Source organism: Ursus maritimus, unplaced genomic scaffold (assembly GCF_017311325.1).
Source record: "Ursus maritimus isolate PB19 unplaced genomic scaffold, ASM1731132v1 scaffold_1, whole genome shotgun sequence".
NCBI lineage: Eukaryota > Metazoa > Chordata > Mammalia > Carnivora > Ursidae > Ursus > Ursus maritimus.
Genome location: NW_024423343.1, coordinates 88,258,174 through 88,268,054, shown reverse-complemented (window position 1 = coordinate 88,268,054; position 9,881 = coordinate 88,258,174).

Sequence of the window (9,881 nt, the reverse complement as noted above, 5' to 3'; positions counted from 1 at the left end):
AATCCCACAGTTGATTCCAGTGTGCAGTCAATGTTAGGAACTACTGTTAGACATTCTTTGAATTTAGTGGAAATAATTATATAGAGAAGGGCAGCTGTGAGGGAGAGTGGGTTCATAAGACAGAGGGAATAAGTGGGTGGGAAAAGGATAACTTAACAAAGGAGATGTAAGATGGGGAGGAGACTGAATAAAAGAAAGAAGAGAAGTCCCTGGAAGCTATGCCTCAGGGACAACATAAGAAACATGCTTAGGAGGCAGACAGAAGTGTATCCAACTTAGACCCTTAGATGTAAACCATTGATTCAAGTAGAACTTACTGGCACAGTGAACTCACACTTAGTCCATCCCTACAGCAAGAACATCAGCCAGTCATAGCCTTGTAAACATCATTTTTAGAAAACCATAATGCATGTGATTTTCCCTTCACTTTACCTGCTGACTTCATAATCTTGCCCCAGAGTAGAGGTGGTGGGGGTGGAGGACTTTCACTGCATATCTGCCAGAAATTGACTACTACTTTTCTTGAACTTGATAATTCTGGATGCTTGACAAACCGAGGCTATAATTATAACATATTGAGCTTTGTTCTGGGAAAGGCAACTGATTTAATAACATTATGCTTTAATAATAAAGAGCCAGTATTTTGGTTTAAATGATGGGTGAAACAGCTCTCTTCCCTGAGTCATCCAGAAACTTAAGTGACAAGTTTGAGGTTGAAATAGATACGCCTTAATTGGAAAACACTCTACAAAGTGAGTTTGCTCTTCTTATCCTTTCTAGGAGAAAAGATGGGAAGTTGGGTCTGGATAAGACATTCTGTCACAGATTCACTTCAGCCTTATGTCATAGCTTGTGTATTATTTAGAGGTAATTTAAGATTCCTATATATGGTAACATAGATTGAAACTTTCATTTCACCTCCTGCACTTTCTCCCTGCGCTTTCCAATTCCAGTCTTTGTTTTGGAATGAAACTATTAAGCTGTGATATGAAGTTAAACACACTCGACAGGGAAAGGTGTGTGAGTCAGCAGTTTGTACCTGCCCAGAAAGGTATGAAAGGGCTTTTAAATTCATGTTATTGATGTGAATTATTTTGAAGACTGTATGGTTGGCTGTTTCAGTGAACTTTAGCAGGGATCAGCAATCTACTGATGATGAAAATAAACTAACAAACAACATTACATTCTCCAAACGGGCCACAAAGCTGATCATTCGGTAATCAAGAGTTAAAGAGATAAAGCTATAGGTGATCATTTAAGAGTGCCATAGAGAAGTCCCATAGAGAGGAGACTGAACTGAGCTCATTACCTCAAATGGTCAGATCACAGGTTCACAGTGAATGACAAATCTGCCCCAAATCACATCTATGCTACAATTTCTCTTAGAGCCTTCATTCAATTCTTTAGTGACAAATGCTGTGGAATCATTTCTAAGTATTATGTTCACAGTAATTGTGGGAAGACCTGAAGCACCATTCTGGAAAATTTGATCCAGGTCAACTGCATCAAGATCTTCTGGGGAGATTAAAACAAAACAAAACAAAACAACAAAACAAAACAAAACAAAACAGAACAAAACAAAAACACAATACCCAAACCCAAAGGCCATCACTTCTGACTTAGTAGCACTGGTGTGAGGCCTAAAAATATGTATACGAGAAGTATTTTCTAGTAGTTTCTAATGTGCCAAAAGGTATGTTACCTACTGTTTTTGACCACTTGTCTATTAAAGAGCAGAATAAATAAGAACATTCAGAGTTTCTGTGGATTCACTTGAATAAATTATAGTAAATTGTAATTCTCCTCAGCAATTTTACATATTTGATCTGAATAGAAAATATTTAATACTGAGAATGTTAGAGATAAAAGAAGGCCACCTACTATGGACAAGGACAGAAAGATACATACAAAAAGAATGTTAATAGCTCATTCCTTCTTCTGGCCCAGGTGGAATAATGATGTATGAGTGGCTGGGAACACTTTTTGGGGGGCATAGATGTAACAGGTAACCCAGTGTTAAAGGCTACTCCTGGACATGGCTCAGCTTTTGGGGGGCACAATATTTTAGTCATAGGAAAACTGGCAAAGGAGGGTCCGGTTTCAGAGCATCTATGGAGATGGATAGAAAATTATCTTCGGGGGTGCCTGGGTGGCTCAGTCAGTTAAGTGTTCAACTCTTGATTTTGGTTCTCAGGGTCATGAGATCAAGCCCTGCATCAGGCTCCACACTGAGCATGAAGCCTGCTTGAGAGTCTCTCTCCCCCACCCCTCTCTGCCCTTCTCCCTGCTCAGAGAGAGAGAGACACAGAGAGAGAGAGGGATCTTAGATGTAATCTGATCCACCTCCAACGTGGAGTCATCCCTGACCCCTCTCTCTCTATTACACATTCCAAATCCACTGAACAAACAATCCACCAGCAAACCCTTTAGCCTCTATCTTAAATATATCCAGAACAAGACTATTTCTCACCACCTCCCCTGAAGTGACCTTGGTGCGAACTACCGGTAGGTCTTACTTGGATTACCAAACTCCCTTCCTAACTGGTGTCCTCATTTCCATCCTTGCCCACTACAGACTTTCCCTTCACAGCAGAGAGATACTTTTAGAATGGAAATCACATCATGTCATGGATCTGGGCAAAAAGCCAGTCCCTACAATGACTTGCAAGGTACTACATGACTTGTTTCTGGCTTATTTCTCTAATCTCATCTCCTATAATTTCCCACTTTTGTTTTCATTCTGCTGCAGGTACACTGGCCTCCCAGCTATTGGCTGAACATCTCAAGTATGCTTTCCCTCAAGTCTAATGTACTGGTGTTTCTTCTGTCCAGAATTCTCTCTCCATATATACTCCTAGGGCCAATTTCTCAACTCATTTAAGTCTTTGCTCAGAGGCCACTTTCTCAGTGAGGCAAACTCTGATCAACAAAATTAAAATTCCAACTCACCTCTTCTCTGCTCTCTGTCCTGGAACTACATATCCATATTTCCTGTTGCTTGTTGAGCATCCATTGAATGGCTCTCTGACATCTCACACATATTATCACAAGTGGGATTTTTAACCATTCCCTAATCTTGCTACTTTACTTAATGCTATCCCTTGTATAAGGGAATTTGAAAATGAAAATATATTAAGCAAGCTCCATGTCAGAAGCATTGTATGCATTATATTGTTCAATCCTGTGTCTGGTCCCTTGAACTCAGTATGTATCCTAATTTAAAGCAAGAACATGAGGGGTACACAGTAAATGACAGAGCTGGAGTTCAAAATCAGGTCCCATTCATAGCATATACATGTCTTTCATTTATAGCAGAGGTAGCAAATATGGCCCATAGGTCAAATCGGGCCCACCACTCTTCTCACATCTTCTGAAAACAGATTCTAAAGGGAAAATTGAGTGAGGGGACTCAGACACCTGAATTGGGGAATTTTTGTGAGAGTGACAAGGTATTGTCTAAACTTGGCGCTGTCAGCACATTTCTGAGCCTCACTTTCATCTTCTACACCTGGAAATAAGGATATCTGCTTCACAGGTTAGATGTGAGAACGAAAGCTACATAAACTATGAAATCACCTAGCACAGTGCATATTTGCAGATTGTTTTGGTTTATTTGCTCTTCTTCCGAATTAGTAGATTTCTGTTCAAGTAAAACAATCACCTAGAAAAATGCATACATCATAAAGGCAGAGTGATGAGCTAGCATAGTGAATGCACATGTGTTACCGCTACCCAGGTGAAGAAATGGAGAACCAGCACCCCAGAAGCTCTCTTGTTGCTCCCTTCAATGACTGCCTACCAGATTAGTTTGATCTGCTTCCAAATGTTACATCCATAAAATCATGCAGTATGTGTTCTTCTGTGTTTTGGTTTTTCACTTTACATTATATTTCTCATATATGTCAGTGTTATTGCATGTAACATTAGCTTGTTTTTTGTTGTTGTGTTGTCATAGCATTCTGTTTTATGACTATATCATGATTAACCTGTTCTTCTCTAGATTGATATATAAATTTCTGTCAGTGTGGGGATAGTATGAATTATGTTGCCATAAAGGTTTTTGTGTACGGTTTTGAGTACTTGTTAAGTACTTATTTTTGTTGGGTCTATAATCTGGAGTATTAATAGCTGAGTCACAGAGTGTGTGTATGTTTAACTTTAGCTGGTACTGTCAATTTTTTTCAAAGGTAGTTGTACCAAATTTATCTTCATACTAGCCATTTATGAAAATTCCAGTTGCTCCATATCTTTGCTAACCCTTGGTATATCATTGTATTTTAATTTGTCTGTCTCTAATCACTCAAGTAATTAAGCTCTTTCTAATTCCAAGGCTGGTTTGGCAGAATTGATCTTTTGATGTGATAGATTTATCTTAGCCTAGAATAGCTTCTTCATGGTAAGCAACTGACTAGTTGATGCTCTGAAAAGTTTTTTTCTTAGAGACTACAGATTCTTACTCTAAAAATGAACAACTATCGTACATCAACATTTTCCTCGTATAATAGCATGGTTAAAAGTCAACACATTTTCTAAATACAGTTTTTAAAAATATATTCTTTATCTCTATACCCTGATAAATATTTGGCAAAGAGGTAGGGTAATTTTATTGGTGTTAATGGATATCTTACAATTATCAACAAGTAGAGTGGATTCTAACTGTAATATTCAGATACCTTTTGTATCAAAACTTACATAGAATGGCATGTGCAATGATAATATCTCTGTATTTCTCAAGCCATTAAAAACCATCCCCACTACCACTCACCCTCATCACAGAAAAAGGGCAAAAACAAGTTCAGATATATGAAGGTGACAAATATGTACAAAGGAGAACCTGTGAGGAGAGAGAGATTTAGATTTTTGACTTCATGTTCAAGTTTAATATTTTCTAATCCTAACTTGTACTGATTTCAATCTCATTTTTATATTCTGACTAAGCAGATCAAATACATGTCTACAAAGAATTTTTGAGATATGCTGTTACTCCAGATCAAAATAAATTTATTTGAAGACCCAGGCAACATGTTTGTTTTTTTAAGGTTTTGTGTGTCTGAGAGAATCTTTGTTTTTATCCCTTTACTAGCATACCAAGGAATCCCCAGTGAACAAACTGGAAATTGAGAAGCAAAAACAATGCCAAGAGCATTATTATATTGGGAATATTTAATCTTGTTTTTTACTGATTTTTACAATACAGAAACCTCAATATCTACTCTTGCTAGTGTTCTTTAGCGGGATTTGTGATGGTTTAGATTACTGTTCAGCAAATATCAATTCCCCTGCCACTCCCACTGCAGGCAGAGTAAATTTTCTTGCCTTGTTGATATTGGGCTTGGAAAGTTAGTAGATGTGACACAGGAAAGGTCTTAAATATGCTTGTAGGGTTTGGCTTGGCTTTGGGACTCCTGACATTCATTATGAGAAGAAAATGGCCAGGTGGTTACTGGTTCCAAGAGTGTGAAAATTATGTGTAACACATCAGAACCCTATCTGGATCCTAGAGCCCAGAGCCTGGAGTCCAACCTAATCAAACTGAGCTGAAGGTGACCTACAAACTCATAAATGAAAGACAAGCTCTTGGTATTTTAAGCCACTTAGATTTGATACAGTTTATTATGCAGTATTATTGTGGCAAAAGCTGAGTGAGGCAGTTTCTGAGTTTATTTATGAATATTGACATTAAAATCCTCAAGTATAAAAATTAATTTAGTAAATTAGTCAAATATATATAACACACATATATATAAATATACATAGCAAATACACATATAATATATATATAATATATATCATTTATAATGTGCCAGTCACTGTGCTACATACTGGAGAAACACAGTGAAGAAAATACACATGAGGAAACTTGACAAGGTAACTAAAATACAGTGCAATCTCTTTCTGTTATGGACAAGCACATACTTACTATAGGATGACTTAGAAGGGGGACTGAAACTAGTCTTAACAACTCAAGGAAGTGTTATCAGAGGTGAAGTATGAGTAGGGATTATTCACATTATTGTAGGCAGAGGCGATAACATGCTCAAAAACTCAGAAATTAGAAGATGTGGTCATTTACTTCATGGTAAGACATGTATTATGACAGAGAGTGAATGGAGTGCAAGGAAGGAGATAAGTCTGTAGAAGTAAATAGCTTGAGGAGGCTAAACATGTAGAAAGCATGTGGGGGATCCTGGCAACATACTAAGCGTAAAGAGAGAAAAGCTCAGATGATATCATTAGTTTCTAAGATTCACTTACGCATGAAAACAAGGACAGGACTCTGGTAACACCTACATTTATGAGATAGAAAGAGGCAATGGGTTCTTAAATTAAACAAATATTTGTTGAGCACTGTGAACATAATGGTAAATGAAAATAACACAATTACTTCTCTCAGAGGGGTTATTATCTGGTTAGAAATATAAAGAAGCAAAGAGGCAATTCTAATATATGGTGTTAAGTGTTATAATATGGAAGTATATGGAACAAAGTAGGGAGAGGACCAGAAAGATTTCACAGAGAAAGTAACACCTAAGCTGAAAATCTAAAGGAAGAATAAGAATTACTCAAGTCAAGAGTAAGAAAAATATCATCCCAGGTAGAAGGAATGGAATGTTTAAGATTCTCAAGGACAAGAGAAAAGATGATGAGTCCAGGGAGGGGGTGATTTCTCTTAAGAGACAGTGGGAAAGGTAAACAGAGCCAGATCATAAGTCATGTTATGGGGTTTGGAATTTAATTTGAGAACAAGGAGAAACCATTGAGGGATTTTAAGGAGAACTGAGAAACATTCATGGGGTAGAATCAGCAGAATAGCATGCCTGGATTAGAGGAGAGGGAAACATGACTTGGGCAAATCAGTGAAGGGTGATGCCATTGGGAGCACAAAATGCAATGGAGGTTTACACAGTTGATGATGAGGACTTAGAGGTGATGTTAAAAAAAAAATTAAAGGAGGTGAACAAATAGCTGGTAAGGACAAATTAAAAGAATCAGAGTAATTCTTATTCACCTATCAAGGAGAAGACTAAATTTTAAGAAAGGGGTGCTATTCATCAGTGCCAGTGTGGCGAAGAACATGAGTATACTGAGTAAGAAAGAATATTCATATTTGGATATTCGAGGTTCATGAATGACTTTTGAGAAAGTAGTCTTAGCAAATTGGTGGGTGTAGAGGCCAGATTATAAGAGGTTTGGAGTGAATGAGTGAGTGAGTAAGTGAGTGAAGAAATGGAAGACAAAGTAGTAGAAATGGAACGGCAGCTTAGAGAAATAGCTGTGTTGAGAGGTAGCAATGCTAGAAGGAACCCAAGCTAGTTTGTGGGCTGAATGGAAAGAGCCAGAGGAGAGGAAGAGATTTAAGATTTAAGGTATGTTTGTGGTTGGGGGAGGAGGGCACTTTTAGAGCACGTTGTAAAAGAAATAGAAGGCTTGAGTTCAACCTCAAAGCTAGAGAATTTCTCCCTGATAAGGATCAGGGACCCATAGTCCTCAGGACAGAAGAACAGGGTGATGAATGTAAGAAATTTTAAAGAGATGGAAAGGATGACTTGAGCTGCTGCTCATTGACTTTTACTCCAAAAGGTAGAAGAAGAGGATATTGGTTAGCTGAGTTTGAGAAAAACAGAAAAATTACAATCATCCTTCTGCAGAAATTGCTAAGGAGATTGTTCTTATTTGCAAACCATAGACTTCACTCTAGTTAGTTTTGGTAAAAGTAGAATTTATTGAGGGGTATTAGCTAGCTTACAGGATCACCAAGAGATCCAATGAGCCACAGCCATGGGCAATGCTCAGTGCAGTCTGATCTCTTATAAAAAGCCACTGCTGTCAACATGTGGTGCCTACATCTCAGCTCATTGAAATAATCACAGCTTGTACCTGCTAAGCTCAAGACTGGACATTAGATGCCTCTGAGGAACCAAATGCTTGGAACCACTGGGAATCACCGAGTGCCAAAAGATATATCCTCATATTTCTCCCTTCTGTAGGAGAGACTGCTGTTTGTACCCCAATATATATTCTCCCTTTCCATTGTAACAACATTTAGTGAGTCACATGACCAGCTGCACCGAGTAAAAACTACATTTCCCAACCTCTGTTGAAGCTGAATGTGACCATGTGACTAAATTTTGGCCAGGGGGGCTATTCAGAAGTATTGTGGGGCAGCCTCTGACACAGTGAAGTTGAGTCACTTCTAGCGTTGGTTGCGTTGTTATCTAAAAGAAGCCTGTGTCCCTATGGACTTCTTAGAACAGAGCCATCATACCAGGCCAGGATAGAAGATTTTCACTCTTCCATAAGAGAAAAGTAAACTTTTATCTTGCTTTCCAAATTCAAAAAGGTTTTTCATGTGTGTATCTGATGTGTGGCCTGGATCCCTTGCCTGGACCCAGGCAGCCCAGGAGAATGAGGGAAAGGGCTCAGGTTCCACAGGTTCCACCTCTGGCAGCCAGGACTCATGATGCAGGGAATGTCCTTCAAATAGGGAAGGTATTCAGATGATATTAGGCAACCTACTAATAAAACAGATGTTTACAGCAGGAATATGCAAAGGAGGGACAAAGGGAGAAAGGAAATTAATAATAATAATAATAATAATAATAATAATAATTAATAAGTGACAAAGGGGCCCAAAAAGAATGTGAATTGACCAAGATCTGATATCATGGCTTTTTAGAAAAGAAACCCTTGACATCCTGGAGTTGGGAACAGAAACTAGTCTTAGCCTAGTGAAAGTGTTGTGGACTTGCCGGACTGTAGAATTAAAATTGGTAGAAATGAACAGAGATGCAAGAGAGTGAAAGGACATCATTCCCCTCCTTGTACTTGACCCCAGGGTGCAGTAGAAGGACGAGTATGGGCAGTAGTTGTGAAGATCAAGTGGAAGTAGAAGCTGGCAAAGCTTTAGAGTCAGATGCCTAACATACTTACTGTAAAAACGTAGGCAAGTTACTGCCCCGTTGAGTTCACTTCCTTGTCAGTAAAATGGAAATAAAGATAGCACCAGTAAACAAGTATAGAGTCTGCTCAGCTCCTAACAGAGTGCTGGGTGCCTATGCTCTCAAAATCATGGTAAACACTTTTTAGTAAAGCTCAAGCACTACACTTTCTCTTCCATTCTGATCTCTTTACCCCATATCATAAGTTTTAGGCAAATAAAAATAGGTAGCCCTCTCTGGCGCTGAAAACCACCCAGCATAATTCAAGTCATTTTCAGGAATCAAGTATTTGGACCTAGAAAAAAATGTCATGACTCACAATTAGAGGATGAAATCCTCAGGAAAAACCAACATTAGCATCTAAACAAGAAAATGAGCTTATTGACATTGAAAAATGTTACTACATTTTCAATTTCATTAAAGTCTCAAATAGACAAACACATTTATTTCTATGCTATGTGTCTGATAGCAAGAATGGGCAAAAACATCAGTCTACAAGCTCTGAGACTCTAGACTGTGACAGCGCTGATAAAATATATGTTTCCTGAAGAGACCTGCGATCCTCACTATCTGTGACCATTGAAATATTAAGGAAATTACTTATAAAATAGATAAAAATCCATTATGGGAGCACAGCCTAGAAACTGCAAAGGAGGATGGGAAGGAGTAATTTCCAATCTTCCTTGAAAATAAAAAAAAGAATTTTTTTTTCTCTTGTTATTATCCTGGTGAAATTAAATTTCATTGTACAGTGCTCATCTTCATAATTACAAGGTTGCTTTGAGAATTAGATATAAAAAGCCACCTCATATAAAGGTAGCAGCTGATTTTTCTAAATATTATATTTTTAAAATGATAAAAGCGGAATAACATTTCAAATGATCATTTTAATCATTATGCTTGTTCTGTGTCAGCCCACCCACCTTTCTCAACACACTCATT